Below are 24,171 nucleotides of genomic sequence, written 5' to 3' on the forward strand. Positions count from 1 at the left end.
ATATAACTCCCACATAAAGCAACATTTCTGCACCAAATTTGCTAGATATGATGGCAGTCCCCTCCTACAGAGTTCTATATGTCAATATTTTGATTATGAAATAGCCACGCCCCCTGGAGGTCAAAAGTGTTGTTTTTTGCTCACACACCCATAACTCTGGCTTGGTGGACACCACATGGCCCAAATTCACTCAGGCATCACAAAACATGTTGGTGAAGAGATCTGATAAAGGACGTTGCTCTACGCTGCACGGCGTGCCCGTGACGCCATGGCAAAGTTCCATGCGGCGGCGTGACATCATAAATCACTATAAAATTGTCAATTTTGATCTGATCACCCTAAAACTTATAGGGATTAATAAGGGATCAATCCTGAACAGATTACTGTGACCATTGCTGGTCTAAACCTAAGCTCCGCCCACTTACAACAGGAAGTGGTTTTTCCACGTTTGAGGGTCATGCTTCTAAGCAAATGGTCCCAAACACTTGAGACTCCTCCAAAACATGTCAAACCCTTTCATGATGCCACAATAAAAACCTCAAGTCGCTACGCTAAACGGGACATGGCGAATGGCGGTCCAACGCCATGAAACAGGAAGTACCTGTGACCAAGCCATGGAACCTTGGACCGCCACCAAACTTGCCATGACTGATGACAGTAAGGCCCTGAACTAAGCCCCATTGAAACATTATGGAATAAATGGAGCATGTCTCCATAGCGCCCCCTACAAAATTTCAATCAATCAGCCCCGCCCACTACATGGACCGACATGGATAAAATTCAGCACAGTTGGAGAAACTTCCAGTACCTTCAAAAAAGTCTCTTGGACATATGGGCTAAATTCAAAAGGAAGTCGGCCATTTTGAAAAAGGTGCCATTTTTGGGGTCATTTCTTTGCCATGTATTTTAAACAACTCCTCCTAGGGATATTGTCCAACTGACACCCAACTTGCACAGGATGCTCAGGAGGCATGTGTGATTTAAAGTTGTGTTATTTCTTCTAATAGAAGATTTAGTTTAGGAGGGGCGGCCCTTCAAAGTTTGATGTCTTATTAACAAAGACTTATTGCTAAAACTCCCACATAAAACAACATATCAGCACAGGAATCGACACATTTGATGCCAGTCCCATGATGAACAAAATATACAATGCAATAATGGGACTATGAACTAGCCCCACCCCTTGGCAACAACAAGTGTCTGATATCATGAACCAGGAAGTACCTGTAACAAAGCCACGAAATTGTTGATCTTCACCATACTTGCCATGAGTCATGACAGTTATGTACTTAATAGAGTAAAATTACAATATAGTGGAAAAGATAGTAAGTGGCTCCATAGCGCCCCCTACAATATTTCAATCAATCAGCCCCGCCCACTGCATTGACTGACATGGATATGATTCGGGAAACTTGTAGACGCTCCCAGTACCTTCAATAAAGTCTCTTGGACATATGGGCTAAATCAAACAGGAAGTCGGCCATTTTGAAAAAGGTAACATATTTGGGGTCATTTTGTCATTTTCTTTGCCATGCATTTTGAGCAACTCCTCCTAAGAATTTTATTCAACTTTAACCCAAATGAGTCAGGATGCTCAAGAGACATATGTGATTAAAAGTTGTGCTATTTCTTTTAATAGGGGATATCGTTTAGGAGAGGCGGGGCAGCAAAGCAGATGTGATGCAACAAAAAGAAAAACTGACATAAATCCCCCAAAAAACAACCAACCTGCACCAAATTTGCTACAGATGATGCCAGTCATATCCTTCACATTTCTGTATGTCAATAATTAGATTATGAATTAGCCCCGCCCCTTGGTGACAGGAACTGACCGTTCATAAGGCCTAAACGGCCTGAAGTGCAGTTTGGCTGCACTTTAGGTTGAGAGAGGCATGGGAAGGATGTTGCCAGGGGAGGCGGTGGCATTATGCCGAGCGGCGCCATGGTGCGAGGGCCTATATCACCGCTTGCGGTTTTAATTATTATTATTATTATTATTCTCCTAATAAATGAATTGCTTTTTTGGAGGCCTGAACATGCTCAAAAACTCACCAAATTTTACGTACCCCCCCAAGGGAATGTGAAAAATTTGATATTTTGAGGTGCTCCAGAATGTTTGGGTGAAACTGAATGAGAGCGCCACCTATTTTAGGTGCCCCGCCAGTGCATGTCGTTAATCTTTATGAAAATTCATACACATGATCTACATGCTAGGGCGAACAAAAAATCCTCTTAATGTCATGGTGAAATGTCGACAGGAAGGCGGCCATTTTAGGTCAAAGTCAATATTTTGGCGTTTTAGCACCTCGCATTTTAACGAACTCGTCCTAGAGCTTTTATCCCACTGAGCCACAAATTGCTGAGGATGTTCAGGAGGCATGTGTGATTAAATGTTGTGTTATTTCTTCTAATAGGAGACTTAGTTTACGAGGGGCGGGGCCTCAAAGTTTGATGTCTCGCCAGGAAAAATTAAACGGATATAACTCCCACATAAAGCAACATTTCTGCACCAAATTTGCTAGATATGATGGCAGTCCCCTCCTACAGAGTTCTATATGTCAATATTTTGATTATGAAATAGCCACGCCCCCTGGAGGTCAAAAGTGTTGTTTTTTGCTCACACACCCATAACTCTGGCTTGGTAGACACCACATGGCCCAAATTCACTCAGGCATCACAAAACATGTTGGTGAAGAGATCTGGTAAAGGACGTTGCTCTACGCTGCACGGCGTGCCCGTGACGCCATGGCAAAATTCCGTGCGGCGGCGTGGCATCATAAATCACTATAAAATTGTCAATTTTGATCTGATCACCCTAAAACTTATAGGCATTAATAAGGGATCAGTCCTGAACAGATTAATGTGACCATTGCTGGTGTAGACCTAAGCTCCGCCCACTTACAACAGGAAGTGGTTTTTTCCACGTTTGAGGGTCATGCTTCTAAGCAAATGGTCCAAAACACTTGAGCCTCCTCCAAAACATGTCAAACCCTTTCATGATGCCACAATAAAAACCTCAAGTCGCTACGCTAAACGGGACATGGCGAATGGCGGTCCAACGCCATGAAACAGGAAGTACCTGTGACCAAGCCATGGAACCTTGGACCGCCACCAAACTTGCCATGACTGATGACAGTAAGGCCCTGAACTAAGCCCCATTGAAACATTATGGAATAAATGGAGCATGTCTCCATAGCGCCCCCTACAAAATTTCAATCAATCAGCCCCGCCCACTACATGGACCGACATGGATAAAATTCAGCACAGTTGGAGAACCTTCCAGTACCTTCAAAAAAGTCTCTTGGACATATGGGCTAAATCCAACAGGAAGTCGGCCATTTTGAAAAAGGTGCCATTTTTGGGGTCATTTCTTTGCCATGCATTTTAAACAACTCCTCCTAGGGATATTGTCCAACTGACACCCAACTTGCACAGGATGCTCAGGAGGCATGTGTGATTTAAAGTTGTGTTATTTCTTCTAATAGAAGATTTAGTTTAGGAGGGGCGGGCCCTCAAAGTTTTATGTCTTATTAACAAAGACTTATTGCTAAAACTCCCACATAAAACAACATATCAGCACAGGAATCGCCACATTTGATGCCAGTCCCATGATGAACAAAATATACAATGCAATGATATGACTATGAATTAGCCCCACCCCTTGGCAACAACATGTGTCTGATATCATGAACCAGGAAGTACCTGTAACAAAGCCATGAAATTGTTGATCTTCACCATACTTGCCATGAGTCATGAAAGTTATGCCCTTAATAGAGTAAAATTAAAATATAGTGGAGAAGATAGTAAATGGCTCCATAGCGCCCCCTACAATATTTTAATTAATCAGCCCCGCCCACTACATCGACTGACATGGATATGATTCGGGACACTTGTAGACCCTCCCAGCCCCTTCAAAAAAGTCTCTTGGACATATGGGCTAAATCAAACAGGAAGTCGGCCATGTTGAAAAAGGTGCCATTTTTGGGGTCATTTCTGTCATTTGCTTTGCCATGCATTTTGAGAAATTCCTTCTAAGAATTTTATCCAACTTTAACCCAAATGAGTCAGGATGCTCAAGAGGCATGTGTGATTAAAAGTTGTGCTATTTCTTTTAATAGGGGATATCATTTAGGAGAGGCGGGGCAGCAAAGTAGATGTGATGCAATGAAAAGGAAAACTGACATAACTCCCACAAAAAACAACCAACCTGCACCAAAATTACTACAGATGATGCCAGTCATATCCTTCACATTTCTGCATGTCAATAATTAGATGATAAGTTAGCCCCGCCCCTTGGTGACAGGAAGTGACCCTTCATAAGGCCTAAATGGCCTGAAGTGCAGTCTGGCTGCACTTTAGGTTGAGAGAGGCATGGGAAGGATGTTGGCAGGGGAGGCGGTGGCATTATGCCGAGCGGCGCCATGGTGCGAGGGCCTATATCACCGCTTGCGGTTTTAATTAGGCCCGAGCACCTTGGCGGTGCGAAGGCCTATTGTAATTGCAGTGTTTATTATTATTATTAGGCCCGAGCACCTTGGCGGTGCGAAGGCCTATTGTAATTGCAGCGTTTATTATTATTATTATTATTATTATTATTATTATTATTATTATTCTCCTAATAAATGAATTGCTTTTTTGGAGGCCTGAACATGCTCAAAAACTCACCAAATTTTGCGTACCCCCCCAAGGGAATGTGAAAAATTTGATATTTTGAGGTGCTCCAGAATGTTTGGGTGAAACTGAATGAGAGCGCCACCTATTTTAGGTGCCCCGCCAGTGCATGTCGTTAATCTTTATGAAAATTCATACACATGATCTACATGCTAGGGCGAACAAAAAATCCTCTTAATGTCATGGTGAAATGTCGACAGGAAGGCGGCCATTTTAGGTCAAAGTCAATATTTTGGCGTTTTAGCACCTCGCATTTTAACGAACTCGTCCTAGAGCTTTTATCCCACTGAGCCACAAATTGCTGAGGATGTTCAGGAGGCATGTGTGATTAAATGTTGTGTTATTTCTTCTAATAGGAGACTTAGTTTACGAGGGGCGGGGCCTCAAAGTTTGATGTCTCGCCAGGAAAAATTAAACGGATATAACTCCCACATAAAGCAACATTTCTGCACCAAATTTGCTAGATATGATGGCAGTCCCCTCCTACAGAGTTCTATATGTCAATATTTTGATTATGAAATAGCCACGCCCCCTGGAGGTCAAAAGTGTTGTTTTTTGCTCACACACCCATAACTCTGGCTTGGTAGACACCACATGGCCCAAATTCACTCAGGCATCACAAAACATGTTGGTGAAGAGATCTGGTAAAGGACGTTGCTCTACACTGCACGGCGTGCCCGTGACGCCATGGCAAAGTTCCGTGCGACGGCGTGGCATCATAAATCACTATAAAATTGTCAATTTTGATCTGATCACCCTAAAACTTATAGGCATTAATAAGGGATCAGTCCTGAACAGATTAATGTGACCATTGCTGGTGTAGACCTAAGCTCCGCCCACTTACAACAGGAAGTGGTTTTTTCCACGTTTGAGGGTCATGCTTCTAAGCAAATGGTCCAAAACACTTGAGCCTCCTCCAAAACATGTCAAACCCTTTCATGATGCCACAATAAAAACCTCAAGTTGCTACGCTAAACAGGACATGGCGAATGGCGGTCCAACGCCATGAAACAGGAAGTACCTGTGACCAAGCCATGGAACCTTGGACCGCCACCAAACTTGCCATGACTGATGACAGTAAGGCCCTGAACTAAGCCCCATTGAAACATTATGGAATAAATGGAGCATGTCTCCATAGCGCCCCCTACAAAATTTCAATCAATCAGCCCCGCCCACTACATGGACCGACATGAATAAAATTCAGCACAGTTGGAGAACCTTCCAGTACCTTCAAAAAAGTCTCTTGGACATATGGGCCACATCCAACAGGAAGTCGGCCATTTTGAAAAAGGTACCATTTTTGGGGTCATTTCTTTGCCATGCATTTTAAACAACTCCTCCTAGGGATATTGTCCAACTGACACCCACAGAGCACAGGATGCTCAGGAGGCATGTGTGATTTAAAGTTGTGTTATTTCTTCTAATAGAAGATTTAGTTTAGGAGGGGCGGGCCCTCAAAGTTTGATGTCTTATTAACAAAGACTTATTGCTAAAACTCCCACATAAAACAACATATCAGCACAGGAATCGACACATTTGATGCCAGTCCTATGATGAACAAAATCTACAATGCAATAATATGACTCTGAATTAGCCCCACCCCTTGGCAACAACAAGTGTCTGATATCATGAACCAGGAAGTACCTGTGACAAAGCCGTGAAATTGTTGATCTTCACCATACTTGCCATGAGTCATGACAGTTATGTCCTTAATAGAGTAAAATTACAATATAGTGGAGAAGATCGTAAATGGCTCCATAGCGCCCCCTACAATATTTCAATCAATCAGCCCCGCCCACTGTATTGACTGACATGGATATGATTCGGGAAACTTGTAGACCCTCCCAGTACCTTGAAAAACGTCTCTTGGACATATGGCCTAAATCCAACAGGAAGTCAGCCATTTTGAAAAAGTTGTCATTTTCGGGGTCATTTCTGTCATTTGCTTTGCCATGCATTTTGAGGAAGTCCTGCTAAGAATTTTATCTAACTTTAACCCAAATGAGTCAGGATGCTCAAGAGGCATGTGTGATTAAAAGTTGTGCTATTTTCTTTAATAGGGGATATAGTTTAGGAGAGGCGGGGCAGAAAAGCAGCTGTGATGCAATGAAAAGGAAAACTGACATAACTCCCACAAAAAACAACCAACATGCACCAAATTTGCTACAGATGATGTCAGTCATATCCTTCACATTTCTGCATGTCAATAATTAGATTATTAGTTAGCCCCGCCCCTTGGTGACAGGAAGTGACCGTTCATAAGGCCTTAACAGCCTGAAGTGCAGTCTGGCTGCACTTTAGGTTGAGAGAGGCATGGGAAGGATGTTGCCAGGGGAGGCGGTGGCATTATGCCGAGCGGCGCCATGGTGCGAGGGCCTATATCACCGCCTGCGGTTTTAATTATTATTATTATTATTATTCTCCTAATAAATGAATTACTTTTTTGGAGGCCTGAACATGCTCAAAAACTCACCAAATTTTGCGTACCCCCCCAAGGGAATGCGAAAAATTTGATATTTTGAGGTGCTCCAGAATGTTTGGGCAAAACTGAATGAGAGCGCCACCTATTTTAGGTGCCCCGCCACTGCATGTCGTTAATCTTTATGAAAATTCATACACATGATCTACATGCTAGGGCGAACAAAAAATCCTCTTAATGTCATGGTGAAATGTCGACAGGAAGGCGGCCATTTTAGGTCAAAGTCAATATTTTGGCGTTTTAGCACCTCGCATTTTAACGAACTCGTCCTAGGGCTTTTATCCCACTGAGCCACAAATTGCTCAGGATGTTCAGGAGGCATGTGTGATTAAATGTTGTGTTATTTCTTCTAATAGGAGACTTAGTTTACGAGGGGCCGGGCCTCAAAGTTTGATGTCTCGCCATGAAAAATTAAACGGATATAACTCCCACATAAAGCAACATTTCTGCACCAAATTTGCTAGATATGATGGCAGTCCCCTCCTACAGAGTTCTATATGTCAATATTTTGATTATGAAATAGCCACGCCCCCTGGAGGTCAAAAGTGTTGTTTTTTGCTCACACACCCATAACTCTGGCTTGGTGGACACCACATGGCCCAAATTCACTCAGGCATCACAAAACATGTTGGTGAAGAGATCTGATAAAGGACGTTGCTCTACGCTGCACGGCGTGCCCGTGACGCCATGGCAAAGTTCCATGCGGCGGCGTGACATCATAAATCACTATAAAATTGTCAATTTTGATCTGATCACCCTAAAACTTATAGGGATTAATAAGGGATCAGTCCTGAACAGATTAATGTGACCATTGCTGGTGTAGACCTAAGCCCCGCCCACTTACAACAGGAAGTGTTTTTTTCCACGTTCGAGGGTCATGCTTCTAAGCAAATGGTCCAAAACACTTGAGACTCCTCCAAAACATGTCAAACCCTTTCATGATGCCACAATAAAAACCTCAAGTTGCTACGCTAAACAGGACATGGCGAATGGCGGTCCAACGCCATGAAACAGGAAGTACCTGTGACCAAGCCATGGAACCTTGGACCGCCACCAAACTTGCCAAGACTGATGACAATAAGGCCCTGAACTAAGCCCCATTGAAACATTATGGAATAAATGGAGCATGTCTCCATAGCGCCCCGTACAAAATTTCAATCAATCAGCCCCGCCCACTACATGGACCGACATGAATAAAATTCAGCACAGTTGTAGAAGCTTCCAGTACCTTCAAAAAAGTCTCTTGGACATATGGGCTAAATTCAACAGGAAGTCGGCCATTTTGAAAAAGGTGCCATTTTTGGGGTCATTTCTTTGCCATGCATTTTAAACAACTCCTCCTAGGGATATTGTCCAACTGACACCCAACTTGCACAGGATGCTCAGGAGGCATGTGTGATTTAAAGTTGTGTTATTTCTTCTAATAGAAGATTTAGTTTAGGAGGGGCGGCCCTTCAAAGTTTTATGTCTCATTAACAAAGACTTATTGATAAACCTCCCACATAAAACAACATATCAGCACAGGAATCACCACATTTGATGCCAGTCCCATGATGAACAAAATATACAATGCAATAATATGACTATGAACTAGCACCACCCCTTGGCAACAACAAGTGTCTGATATCGTGAACCAGGAAGTACCTGTAACAAAGCCATGAAACCTTTGATCTTCACCATACTTGCCATGAGTCATGACAGTTATGTCCTTAATAGAGTAAAATTACAATATAGTGGAAAAGATGGTAAACGGCTCCATAGCGCCCCCTACAATATTTCAATCAATCAGCCCCGCCCACTACATTGACTGACATGGAAATGATTCGGCACAGTTGTAGAACCTTCCAGTACCTTCAAAAAAGTCTCTTGGACATATGGGCCAAATCAAACAGGAAGTCGGCCATTTTGAAAAAGGTGTCATTTTCGGGGTCATTTCTGTCATTTGCTTTGCCATGCATTTTGAGGAAGTCCTGCTAAGAATTTTATCTAACTTTAACCCAAATGATTCAGGATGCTCAAGAGGCATGTGTGATTAAACGTTGTGCTATTTCTTTTAATAGGGGATATCGTTTAGGAGAGGTGGGGCAGCAAAGCAGATGTGATGCAACGAAAAGGAAAACTGACATAACTCCCACAAAAAACAACCAACCTGCACCAAATTTGCTCCAGGTCGTGCCAGTCATATCCTTCACATTTGTGCATGTCAATAATTAGATGATAAGTTAGCCCCGCCCCTTGGTGACAGGAAGTCACCCTTCATAAAACCTAAATGGTCTGAAGTGCAGTCTGGCTGCACTTTAGATAGAGAGAGGCATGGGAAGGATGTTGGCAGGGGAGGCGGTGGCATTATGCCGAGCGGCGCCATGGTGCGAGGGCCTATATCACCGCTTGCGGTTTTAATTAGGCCCGAGCACCTTGGCGGTGCGAAGGCCTATTGTAATTGCAGTGTTTATTATTAGGCCCGAGCACCTTGGTGGTGCGAAGGCCTATTGTAATTGCAGCGTTTATTATTATTATTATTATTATTATTATTATTATTATTATTATTATTCTCCTAATAAATGAATTGCTTTTTTGGAGGCCTGAACATGCTCAAAAACTCACCAAATTTTGCGTACCCCCCCAAGGGAATGCGAAAAATTTGATATTTTGAGGTGCTCCAGAATGTTTGGGCAAAACTGAATGAGAGCGCCACCTATTTTAGGTGCCCCGCCACTGCATGTCGTTAATCTTTATGAAAATTCATACACATGATCTACATGCTAGGCCGAACAAAAAATCCTCTTAATGTCATGGTGAAATGTCGACAGGAAGGCGGCCATTTTAGGTCAAAGTCAATATTTTGGCGTTTTAGCACCTCGCATTTTAACGAACTCGTCCTAGGGCTTTTATCCCACTGAGCCACAAATTGCTCAGGATGTTCAGGAGGCATGTGTGATTAAATGTTGTGTTATTTCTTCTAATAGGAGACTTAGTTTACGAGGGGCGGGGCCTCAAAGTTTGATGTCTCGCTAGGAAAAATTAAACAGATATAACTCCCACATAAAGCAACATTTCTGCACCAAATTTGCTAGATATGATGGCAGTGCCCTCCTACAGAGTTCTATATGTCAATATTTTGATTATGAAATAGCCACGCCCCCTGGAGGTCAAAAGTGTTGTTTTTTGCTCACACACCCATAACTCGGGCTTGGTGGACACCACATGGCCCAAATTCACTCAGGCATCACAAAACATGTTGGTGAAGAGATCTGATAAAGGACGTTGCTCTACGCTGCACGGCGTACCCGTGACGCCATGGCGAAGTTCCATGCTGCGGCGTGACATCATAAATCACTATAAAATTCTCAATTTTGATCTGATCACCCTAAAACTTATAGGGATTAATAAGGGATCAGTCCTGAACAGATTAATGTGACCATTGCTGGTGTTGACCTAAGCCCCGCCCACTTACAACAGGAAGTGTTTTTTTGCACGTTTGAGGGTCATGCTTCTAAGCAAATGGTCCAAAACACTTGAGACTCCTCCAAAACATGTCAAACCCTTTCATGATGCCACAATAAAAACCTCAAGTCGCTACGCTAAACGGGACATGGCGAATGGCGGTCCAACGCCATGAAACAGGAAGTACCTGTGACCAAGCCATGGAACCTTGGACCGCAACCATACTTGCCATGACTGATGACAGTAAGGCCCTGAACTAAGCCCCATTGAAACATAATGGAATACATGGAGCATGTCTCTATAGCGCCCCCTACAAAATTTCAATCAATCAGCCCCGCCCACTACATGGACCGACATGGATAAAATTCAGCACAGTTGGAGAACCTTCCAGTACCTTCAAAAAAGTCTCTTGGACATATGGGCTAAATTCAACAGGAAGTCGGCCATTTTGAAAAAGGCGCCATTTTTGGGGTCATTTCTTTGCCATGCATTTTAAACAACTCCTCCTAGGGATATTGTCCAACTGACACCCAACTTGCACAGGATGCTCAGGAGGCATGTGTGATTTAAAGTTGTGTTATTTCTTCTAATAGAAGATTTAGTTTAGGAGGGGCGGGCCCTCAAAGTTTTATGTCTTATTAACAAAGACTTATTGCTAAACCTCCCACATAAAACAACATATCAGCACAGGAATCGCCACATTTGATGCCAGTCCCATGATGAACAAAATCTACAATGCAATAATGGGACTATGAATTAGCCCCACCCCTTGGCAACAAGAAGTGTCTGATATCGTGAACCAGGAAGTACCTGTAACAAAGCCATGAAACCTTTGATCTTCACCATACTTGCCATGACTTATGACAGTAAAGTCCTTAATAGAGTAAAATTACAATATAGTGGAGAAGATAGTAAATGGCTCCATAGCGCCCCCTACAATATTTTAATTAATTAGCCCCGCCCACTACATTGACTGACATGGTTATGATTCGGGAAACTTGTAGACGCTCCCAGTACCTTCAAAAAAGTCTCTTGGACATATGGGCTAAATCAAACAGGGAGTCGGCCATTTTGAAAAAGGTGCCATTTTTGGGGTCATTTCTGTCATTTTCTTTGCCATGCATTTTGAGGAACTTCTCCTAAGAATTTTGTCCAACTTTAACCCAAATGAGTCAGGATGCTCAAGAGGCATGTGTGATTAGAAGTTGTGCTATTTCTTTTAATAGGGGATATCGTTTAGGAGAGGCGGGGCAGCAAAGCAGATGTGATGCAATGAAAAGAAAAACTGACATAAATCCCACAAAAAACAACCAACCTGCACCAAATTTGCTACAGATGATGCCAGTCATATCCTTCACATTTGTGCATGTCAATAATTAGATGATAAGTTAGCCCCGCCCCTTGGTGACAGGAAGTGACCCTTCATAAAACCTAAATGGTCTGAAGTGCAGTCTGGCTGCACTTTAGGTTGAGAGAGGCATGGGAAGGATGTTGCCAGGGGAGGCGGTGGCATGATGCCGAGCGGCGCCATGGTGCGAGGGCCTATATCACCGCCTGCGGTTTTAATTATTATTATTATTATTATTTTTATTCGGACACTTCGCGTGCTTTTTTGGAGGCCTGAACGTGCTCGAAAACTCACCAAATTTTGCGTACCCCCCCAAGGGAATACGAAAAATTTGATATTTTGAGGTGCTCCAGAATGTTTGGGTGAAACTGAACGAGAGCGCCACCTATTTTAGGTGCCCCGCCACTGCATGTCGTTAATCTTTATGAAAATTCATACACATGATCTACATGCTAAGGCGAACAAAAAATCCTTTTAATGTCATGGTGAAATGTCGACAGGAAGGCGGCCATTTTAGGTCAAAGTCAATATTTTGGCGTTTTAGCACCTCGCATTTTAACGAACTCGTCCTAGGGCTTTTATCCCACTGAGCCACAAATTGCTGAGGATGTTCAGGAGGCATGTGTGATTAAATGTTGTGTTATTTCTTCTAATAGGAGACTTAGTTTACGAGGGGCAGGGCCTCAAAGTTTGATGTCTCGCCATGAAAAATTAAACGGATATAACTCCCACATAAAGCAACATTTCTGCACCAAATTTGCTAGATATGATGGCAGTCCCCTTCTACAGAGTTCTATATGTCAATATTTTGATTATGAAATAGCCACGCCCCCTGGAGGTCAAAAGTGTTGTTTTTTGCTCACACACCCATAACTCTGGCTTGGTGGACACCACATGGCCCAAATTCACTCAGGCATCACAAAACATGTTGGTAAAGAGATCTGATAAAGGACGTTGCTCTACACAGCACGGCGTGCCCGTGACGCCATGGCGAAGTTCCATGCGGCGGCGTGACATCATAAATCACTATAAAATTGTCAATTTTGATCTGATCACCCTAAAACTTATAGGGATTAATAAGGGATCAGTCCTGAACAGATTAATGTGACCATTGCTGGTGTAGACCTAAGCCCCGCCCACTTACAACAGGAAGTGGTTTTTTCCACGTTTGAGGGTCATGCTTCTAAGCAAATGGTCCCAAACACTTGAGACTCCTCCAAAACATGTCAAACCCTTTCATGATGCCACAATAAAAACCTCAAGTTGCTAAGCTAAACGGTACATGGCGAATGGCGGTCCAACGCCATGAAACAGGAAGTACCTGTGACCAAGCCATGGAACCTTGGACCACCACCAAACTTGCCATGACTGATGACAGTAAGGCCCTGAACTAAGCCCCATTGAAACATAATGGAATAAATGGAGCATGTCTCCATAGCGCCCCCTACAAAATTTCAATCAATCAGCCCCGCCCACTACATGGACCGACATGGATAAAATTCAGCACAGTTGGAGAACCTGCCAGTACCTTCAAAAAAGTCTCTTAGACATATGGGCTAAATTCAACAGGAAGTCGGCCATTTTGAAAAAGGTGCCATTTTTGGGGTCATTTCTTTGCCATGCATTTTAAACAACTCCTCCTAGGGATATTGTCCAACTGACACCCAACTTGCACAGGATGCTCAGGAGGCATGTGTGATTTAAAGTTGTGCTATTTCTTCTAATAGAAGATTTAGTTTAGGAGGGGCGGGCCTTCAAAGTTTTATGTCTCATTAACAAAGACTTATTGCTAAAACTCCCACATAAAACAACATATCAGCACAGGAATCACCACATTTGATGCCAGTTCCATGATGAACAAAATATACAATGCAATAATATGACTATGAATTAGCCCCACCCCTTGGCAACAACAAGTGTCTGACATCGTGAACCAGGAAGTACCTGTAACAAAGCCATGAAATTGTTGATCTTCACCATACTTGCCATGAGTCATGACAGTTATGCCCTTAATAGTGTAAAATTAAAATATAGTGGAGAAGATAGTAAATGGCTCCATAGCGCCCCCTCCAATATTTCAATCAATCAGCCCCGCCCACTATATTGACTGACATGGATCAAATTCAGCAGACTTGTAGAACCTTCCAGTACCTTCAAAAAAGTCTCTTGGACATATGGGCTAAATCCAACAGGAAGTCGGCCATTTTGAAAAGGGTGCCATTTTTGGGGTCATTTCTCTCATTTTCTTTGCCATGCATTTTGAGGAACTTCTCCTAAGAATTTTGTCTGACTTTAACCCAAATGAGTCAGGATGCTCAAGAGACATGTGTGATTAAAAGTTGTGCTATTTCTTTTAATAGGGGATATCGTTTAGGAGAGGCGGGGCAGCAAAGCAGATGTGATGAAATGAAAAGGAAAACTGACATAACTCCCACAAAAAACAACCAACCTGCACCAAATTTGCTACAGATGATGCCAGTCATATCCTTCACATTTCTGTATGTCAATAATTAGATTATAAATTAGCTCCGCCCCTTGGTGACAGGAAGTGACCCTTCATAAGGCCTTAATGGCCTGAAGTGCAGTCTGGCTGCACTTTAGGTTGAGAGAGGCATGGGAAGGATGTTGCCAGGGGAGGCGGTGGCATTATGCCGAACGGCGCCATGGTGCGAGGGCCTATATCACCGCCTGCGGTTTTAATTAGGCCCGAGCACCTTGGCGGTGCGAAGGCCTATTGTAATTGCAGTGTTTATTAGGCCCGAGCACCTTGGCGGTGCGAAGGCCTATTGTAATTGCAGTGTTTATTATTATTATTATTAGGCCCGAGCACCTTGGCGGTGCGAAGGCCTATTGTAATTGCAGCGTTTATTATTATTAGGCCCGAGCACCTTGGCAGTGCGAAGGCCTATTGTAATTGCAATGTTTATTATTATTATTAGGCCCGAGCACCTTGGCGGTGCGAAGGCCTATTGTAATTGCAGCGTTTATTATTATTATTATTATTATTATTATTATTATTATTATTATTATTATTCTCCTAATAAATGAATTGCTTTTTTGGAGGCCTGAACATGCTCAAAAACTCACCAAATTTTGCGTACCCCCCCAAGGGAATGCGAAAAATTTGATATTTTGAGGTGCTCCAGAATGTTTGGGCGAAACTGAATGAGAGCGCCACCTATTTTAGGTGCCCCGCCACTGCATGTCGTTAATCTTTATGAAAATTCATACACATGATCTACATGCTAGGGCGAACAAAAAATCCTCTTAATGTCATGGTGAAATGTCGACAGGAAGGCGGCCATTTTAGGTCAAAGTCAATATTTTGGCGTTTTAGCACCTCGCATTTTAACGAACTCGTCCTAGAGCTTTTATCCCACTGAGCCACAAATTGCTCAGGATGTTCAGGAGGCATGTGTGATTAAATGTTGTGTTATTTCTTCTAATAGGAGACTTAGTTTACGAGGGGCGGGGCCTCAAAGTTTGATGTCTCGCCAGGAAAAATTAAACGGATATAACTCCCACATAAAGCAACATTTCTGCACCAAATTTGCTAGATATGATGGCAGTCCCCTCCTACAGAGTTCTATATGTCAATATTTTGATTATGAAATAGCCACGCCCCCTGGAGGTCAAAAGTGTTGTTTTTTGCTCACACACCCATAACTCTGGCTTGGTAGACACCACATGGCCCAAATTCACTCAGGCATCACAAAACATGTTGGTGAAGAGATCTGGTAAAGGACGTTGCTCTACGCTGCACGGCGTGCCCGTGACGCCATGGCAAAGTTCCGTGCGGCGGCGTGCCATCATAAATCACTATAAAATTGTCAATTTTGATCTGATCACCCTAAAACTTATAGGCATTAATAAGGGATCAGTCCTGAACAGATTAATGTGACCATTGCTGGTGTAGACCTAAGCTCCGCCCACTTACAACAGGAAGTGGTTTTTTCCACGTTTGAGGGTCATGCTTCTAAGCAAATGGTCCAAAACACTTGAGCCTCCTCCAAAACATGTCAAACCCTTTCATGATGCCACAATAAAAACCTCAAGTTGCTACGCTAAACAGGACATGGCGAATGGCGGTCCAACGCCATGAAACAGGAAGTACCTGTGACCAAGCCATGGAACCTTGGACCGCCACCAAACTTGCCATGACTGATGACAGTAAGGCCCTGAACTAAGCCCCATTGAAACATTATGGAATAAATGGAGCATGTCTCCATAGCGCCCCCTACAAAATTTCAATCAATCAGCCCCGCCCACTACATGGACCGACATGAATAAAATTCAGCACAGTTGGAGAACCTTCCAGTACCTTCAAAAAAGTCTCTTGGACATATGGGCCACATCCAACAGGAAGTCGGCCATTTTGAAAAAGGTGCCATTTTTGGGGTCATTTCTTTGCCATGCATTTTAAACAACTCCTCCTAGGGATATTGTCCAACTGACACCCAACTTGCACAGGATGCTCAGGAGGCATGTGTGATTTAAAGTTGTGTTATTTCTTCTAATAGAAGATTTAGTTTAGGAGGGGCGGGCCCTCAAAGTTTTATGTCTCATTAACAATGACTTATTGCTAAAACTCCCACATAAAACAACATATCAGCACAGGAATCGACACATTTGATGCCAGTCCCATGATGAACAAAATCTGCAATGCAATAATGGGACTATGAATTAGCCCCACCCCTTGGCAACAACAAGTGTCTGATATCGTGAACCAGGAAGTACCTGTAACAAAGCCATGAAACCTTTGATCTTCACCATACTTGCCATGACTTATGACAGTAAAGTCCTTAATAGAGTAAAATTAAAATATAGTGGAGAAGATAGTAAATGGCTCCATAGCGCCCCCTACAATATTTTAATTAATCAGCCCCGCCCACTACATTGACTGACATGGATATGATTCGGGAAACTTGTAGACCCTCCCAGTACCTTCAAAAAAGTCTCTTGGACATATGGGCTAAATCCAACAGGAAGTCGGCCATTTTGAAAAGGGTGCCATTTTTGGGGTCATTTCTGTCATTTTCTTTGCCATGCATTTGGAGGAACTTGTCCTAAGAATTTTCTCCAACTTTAACCCAAATGAGTCAGGATGCTCAAGAGGCATGTGTGATTAAAAGTTGTGCTATTTCTTTTAATAGGGGATATCGTTTAGGAGAGGCGGGGCAGCAAAGCAGATGTGATGCAATGAAAAGGAAAACTGACATAACTCCCACAAAAAACAACCAACCTGCACCAAATTTGCTACAGATGATGCCAGTCATATCCTTCACATTTCTGTATGTCAATAATTAGATTATAAATTAGCCCCGCCCCTTGGTGACAGGAAGTGACCGTTCATAAGGTCTAAATGGCCTGAAGTGCAGTCTGGCTGCACTTTAGGTTGAGAGAGGCATGGGAAGGATGTTGCCAGGGGAGGCGGTGGCATTATGCCGAGTGGCGCCATGGTGCGAGGGCCTATATCACCGCTTGCGGTTTTAATTATTATTATTATTATTTTTATTCGGACACTTCGCGTGCTTTTTTGGAAGCCTGAACGTGCTCGAAAACTCACCAAATTTTGCGTACCCCCCCAAGGGAATACAAAAAATTTGATATTTTGAGGTGCTCCAGAATGTTTGGGCGAAACTGAACGAGAGCGCCACCTATTTTAGGTGCCCCGCCACTGCATGTCGTTAATCTTTATGAAAATTCATACACATGATCTACATGCTAGGGCGAACAAAAAATCCTCTTAATGTCATGGTGAAATGTCGACAGGAAGGCGGCCATTTTAGGTCAAAGTCAATATTTTGGCGTTTTAGCACCTCGCATTTTAACGAACTCGTCCTAGAGCTTTTATCCCACTGAGCCACAAATTGCTGAGGATGTTCAGGAGGCATGTGTGATTAAATGTTGTGTTATTTCTTCTAATAGGAGACTTAGTTTACGAGGGGCGGGGCCTCAAAGTTTGATGTCTCGCCATGAAAAATTAAACGGATATAACTCCCACATAAAGCAACATTTCTGCACCAAATTTGCTAGATATGATGGCAGTCCCCTCCTACAGAGTTCTATATGTCAATATTTTGATTATGAAATAGCCACGCCCCCTGGAGGTCAAAAGTGTTGTTTTTTGCTCACACACCCATAACTCTGGCTTGGTGGACACCACATGGCCCAAATTCACTCAGGCATCACAAAACATGTTGGTGAAGAGATCTGGTAAAGGACGTTGCTCTACGCTGCACGGCGTGCCCGTGACGCCATGGCGAAGTTCCATGCGGCGGCGTGACATCATAAATCACTATAAAATTGTCAATTTTGATCTGATCACCCTAAAACTTATAGGGATTAATAAGGGATCAGTCCTGAACAGATTAATGTGACCATTGCTGGTGTCGACCTAAGCCCCGCCCACTTACAATAGGAAGTGGTTTTTTGCACGTTTGAGGGTCATGCTTCTAAGCAAATGGTCCAAAACACTTGAGCCTCCTCCAAAACATGTCAAACCCTTTCATGATGCCACAATAAAAACCTCAAGTCGCTACGCTAAACGGGACATGGCGAATGGCGGTCCAACGCCATGAAACAGGAAGTACCTGTGACCAAGCCATGGAACCTTGGACCGCCACCATACTTGTCATGACTGATGACAGTAAGGCCCTGAACTAAGCCCCATTGAAACATTATGGAATAAATGGAGCATGTCTCCATAGCGCCCCCTACAAAATTTCAATCAATCAGCCCCGCCCACTACATGGACCGACATGAATAAAATTCAGCACAGTTGGAGAACCTTCCAGTACCTTCAAAAAAGTCTCTTGGACATATGGGCTAAATTCAACAGGAAGTCGGCCATTTTGAAAAAGGTGCCATTTTTGGGGTCATTTCTTTGCCATGCATTTTAAACAACTCCTCCTAGGGATATTGTCCAACTGACACCCAACTTGCACAGGATGCTCAGGAGGCATGTGTGATTTAAAGTTGTGTTATTTCTTCTAATAGAAGATTTAGTTTAGGAGGAGCGGGCCCTCAAAGTTTGATGTCTCATTAACAAAGACTTATTGCTAAAACTCCCACATAAAACAACATATCAGCACAGGAATCGACCCATTTGATGCCAGTCCCATGATGAACAAAATCTACAATGCAATAATATGACTATGAATTAGCCCCGCCCCTTGGCAACAACAAGTGTCTGATATCATGAACCAGGAAGTACCTGTAACAAAGCCATGAAATTGTTGATCTTCACCATACTTGCCATGAGTCATGACAGTTATGTACTTAATAGAATAAAATTACAACATAGTGGAAAAGATAGTAAATGGCTCCATAGCGCCCCCTACAATATTTCAATCAATCAGCCCCGCCCACTACATTGACTGACATGGATAAAATTCAGCACACTTATAGACCCTCCCAGTACCTTCAAAAAAGTCTCTTGGATATATGGGCTAAATCCAACAGGAAGTCGGCCATTTTGAAAAAGGTGCCATTTTTGGGGTCATTTCTGTCATTTTCTTTGTCATGCATTTTGAGAAGTTCCTTCTAAGAATTTTATCTAACTTTAACCCAAATGAGTCAGGATGCTCAAGAGGCATGTGTGATTAAAAGTTGTGCTATTTCTTTTAATAGGGGATATCATTTAGGAGAGGCGGGGCAGCAAAGCAGATGTGATGCAATGAAAAGGAAAACTGACATAACTCCCCCAAAAAACAACCAACCTGCATCAAATTTGCTACAGATGATGCCAGTCATATCCTTCACATTTGTGCATGTCAATAATTAGATCATAAATTAGCCCCGCCCCTTGTTGACAGGAAGTGACCGTTCATAAGGCCTAAATGGCCTGAAGTGCAGTCTGGCTGCACTTTAGGTTGAGAGGGGCATGGGAAGGATGTTGCCAGGGGAGGCGGTGGCATTATGCCGAGCGGCGCCATGGTGCGAGGGCCTATATCACCGCCTGCGGTTTTAATTATTATTATTATTTTTATTCGGACACTTCGCGTGCTTTTTTGGAGGCCTGAACGTGCTCGAAAACTCACCAAATTTTGCGTACCCCCCCAAGGGAATGCGAAAAATTTGATATTTTGAGGTGCTCCAGAATGTTTGGGCAAAACTGAACGAGAGCGCCACCTATTTTAGGTGCCCCGCCACTGCATGTCGGTAATCTTTATGAAAATTCATACACATGATCAACATGACAGGGCGAAAAAAAAATCCTCTTAATGTCATGGTGAAATGTCGACAGGAAGGCGGCCATTTTAGGTCAAAGTCAATATTTTGGCGTTTCAGCGCCTCGCATTTTAACGAACTCGTCCTAGAGCTTTTATCCCACTGAGCCACAAATTGCTCAGGATGTTCAGGAGGCATGTGTGATTAAATGTTGTGTTATTTTTTCTAATAGGAGACTTAGTTTACGAGGGGCGGGGCCTCAAAGTTTGATGTCTCGCCATGAAAAATTAAACGGATATAACTCCCACATAAAGCAACATTTCTGCACCAAATTTGCTAGATATGATGGCAGTCCCCTCCTACAGAGTTCTATATGTCAATATTTTGATTATGAAATAGCCACGCCCCCTGGAGGTCAAAAGTGTTGTTTTTTGCTCACACACCCATAACTCTGGCTTGGTGGACACCACATGGCCCAAATTCACTCAGGCATCACAAAACATGTTGGTGAAGACATCTGATAAAGGACGTTGCTCTACGCTGCACGGCGTGCCCGTGACGCCATGGCAAAGTTCCATGCGGCGGCGTGACATCATAAATCACTATAAAACTCTCAATTTTGATCTGATCACCCTAAAACTTATAGGGATTAATAAGGGATCAGTCCTGAACAGATTAATGTGACCATTGCTGGTGTAGACCTAAGCTCCGCCCACTTACAACAGGAAGTGGTTTTTTCCACGTTTGAGGGTCATGCTTCTAAGCAAATGGTCCCAAACACTTGAGACTCCTCCAAAACATGTCAAACCCTTTCATGATGCCACAATAAAAACCTCAAGTCGCTACGCTAAACGGGACATGGTGAATGGCGGCCCAACGCCATGAAACAGGAAGTACCTGTGACCAAGCCATGGAACCTTGGACCGCCACCATACTTGCCATGACTGATGACAGTAAGGCCCTGAACAAAGCCCCATTGAAACATTATGGAACAAATGGAGCATGTCTCCATAGCGCCCCCTACAAAATTTCAATCAATCAGCCCCGCCCACTACATTGATCGACATGGACAAAATTCAGCACACTTGGAGAACCTTCCAGTACCTTCAAAAAAGTCTCTTGGACATATGGGCTAAATTCAACAGGAAGTCGGCCATTTTGAAAAAGGTGCCATTTTTGGGGTCATTTCTTTGCCATGCATTTTAAACAACTCCTCCTAGGGATATTGTCCAACTGACACCCAACTTGCACAGGATGCTCAGGAGGCATGTGTGATTTAAAGTTGTGTTATTTCTTCTAATAGAAGATTTAGTTTAGGAGGGGCGGGCCCTCAAAGTTTGATGTCTCATTAACAAAGACTTATTGCTAAAACTCCCACATAAAACAACATATCAGCACAGGAATCGACTAATTTGATGCCAGTCCCATGATGAACAAAATCTACAATGCAATAATATGACTCTGAACTAGCCCCACCCCTTGGCAACAACAAGTGTCTGATATCATGAACCAGGAAGTACCTGTAACAAAGCCATGAAATTGTTGATCTTCACCATACTTGCCATGAGTCATGACAGTTATGTCCTTAATAGAGTAAAATTACAATATAGTGGAGAAAATCGTAAATGGCTCCATAGCGCCCCCTACAATATTTCAATCAATCAGCCCCGCCCAGTACATTGACTGACATTGATATGATTCGGCACAATTGTAGAACCTTCCAGTACCTTGAAAAAAGTCTCTTGGACATATGGGCTAAATAAAACAGGAAGTCGGCCATTTTGAAAAAAGGTGTCATTTTTGGGGCAATTTCTGTCATTTTCTTTGTCATGCATTTTGAGAAGTTCCTTCTAAGAATTTTGTCCAACTTTAACCCAAATGAGTCAGGATGCTCAAGAGGCATGTGTGATTAAAAGTTGTGCAATTTCTTTCAATAGGGGATATCATTCAGGAGAGGCGGGGCAGCAAAGCAGATGTGATGCAATGAAAAGGAAAACTGACATAACTCCCACAAAAAACAACCAACCTGCACCAAATTTGCTACAGATGATGCCAGTCATATCCTTCACATTTCTGCATGTCAATAATTAGATTATTAGTTAGCCCCGCCCCTTGGTGACAGGAAGTGACCGTTCATAAGGCCTAAATGGCCTGAAGTGCAGTCTGGCTGCACTTTAGGTTGAGAGAGGCATGGGAAGGATGTTGCCAGGGGAGGCGGTGGCATTCTGCCGAGCGGCGCCATGGTGCGAGGGCCTATATCACCGCACTCCCACATAAAGCAACATTTCTGCAACAAATTTGCTAGATATGATGGCAGTCCCCTCCTACAGAGTTCTATATGTCAATATTTTGATTATGAAATAGCCACGCCCCCTGGAGGTCAAAAGTGTTGTTTTTTGCTCACACACCCAGAACTCTGGCTTGGTAGACACCACATGGCCCAAATTCACTCAGGCATCACAAAACATGTTGGTGAAGAGATCTGGTAAAGGACGTTGCTCTACGCTGCACGGCGTGCCCGTGACGCCATGGCGAAGTTCCATGCGGCGGCGTGACATCATAAATCACTATAAAATTGTCAATTTTGATCTGATCACCTTAAAACTTATAGGGATTAATAAGGGATCAGTCCTGAACAGATTAATGTGACCATTGCTGGTGTAGACCTAAGCCCCGCCCACTTACAACAGGAAGTGGTTTTTTCAACGTTTGAGGGTCATGCTTCTAAGCAAATGGTCCCAAACACTTGAGACTCCTCCAAAACATGTCAAACCCTTTCATGATGCCACAATAAAAACCTCAAGTCGCTACGCTAAACGGGACATGGCGAATGGCGGTCCAACGCCATGAAACAGGAAGTACCTGTGACCAAGCCATGGAACCTTGGACCGCCACCAAACTTGCCATGACTGATGACAGTAAGGCCCTGAACTAAGCCCCATTGAAACATTATGGAATAAATGGAGCATGTCTCCATAGCGCCCCCTACAAAATTTCAATCAATCAGCCCCGCCCACTACATGGACCGACATGGATAAAATTGAGCACAGTTGGAGAACCTGCCAGTACCTTCAAAAAAGTCTCTTGGACATATGGGCTGAATCCAACAGGAAGTCGGCCATTTTGAAAAATGTGCCATTTTTGGGGTCATTTCTTTGCCATGCATTTTAAACAACTCCTCCTAGGGCTATTGTCCAACTGACACCCAACTTGCACAGGATGCTCAGGAGGCATGTGTGATTTAAAGTTGTGCTATTTCTTCTAATAGAAGATTTAGTTTAGGAGGGGCGGGCCCTCAAAGTTTGATGTCTTATTAACAAAGACTTATTGCTAAAACTCCCACATAAAACAACATATCAGCACAGGAATCGCCACATTTGATGCCAGTCCCATGATGGAAAAAATATTCAATGCAATAATGGGACTATGAATTAGCCCCACCCCTTGGCAACAACAAGTGTCTGATATCGTGAACCAGGAAGTACCTGTAACAAAGCCATGAAATTGTTCATCTTCACCATACTTGCCATGAGTCATGACAGTTATGTCCTCAATAGAGTAAAATTACAATATAGTGGAAAAGATAGTAAATGGCTCCATAGCGCCCCCTACAATATTTCAATCAATCAGCCCCGCCCACTACATTGACTGACATGGATATGATTCGGAAAACTTGTAGACCCTCCCAGTACCTTCAAAAAAGTCTCTTGGACATATGGGCTAAATCCAACAGGGAGTCGGCCATTTTGAAAAGAGTGCCATTTTCGGGGTCATTTCTGTCATTTTCTTTGCCATGCATTTTGAGGAACATCTCCTAAGAATTTTGTCCAACTTTAACCCAAATGAGTCAGGATGCTCAAGAGGCATGTGTGATTAAAAGTTGTGCTATTTCTTTTAATAGGGGATATCATTTAGGAGAGGCGGGGCAGCAAAGCAGATGTGATGCAATGAAAAGGAAAACTGACATAACTCCCACAAAAAACAACCAACCTGCACCAAATTTGCTACAGATGATGCCAGTCATATCCTTCACATTTCTGCATGTCAATAATTAGAT

This window comes from Telmatherina bonti (genome assembly GCF_933228915.1).
Source record: "Telmatherina bonti genome assembly, chromosome: 2".
In the NCBI taxonomy this organism is placed as follows: Eukaryota; Metazoa; Chordata; class Actinopteri; order Atheriniformes; family Telmatherinidae; genus Telmatherina; species Telmatherina bonti.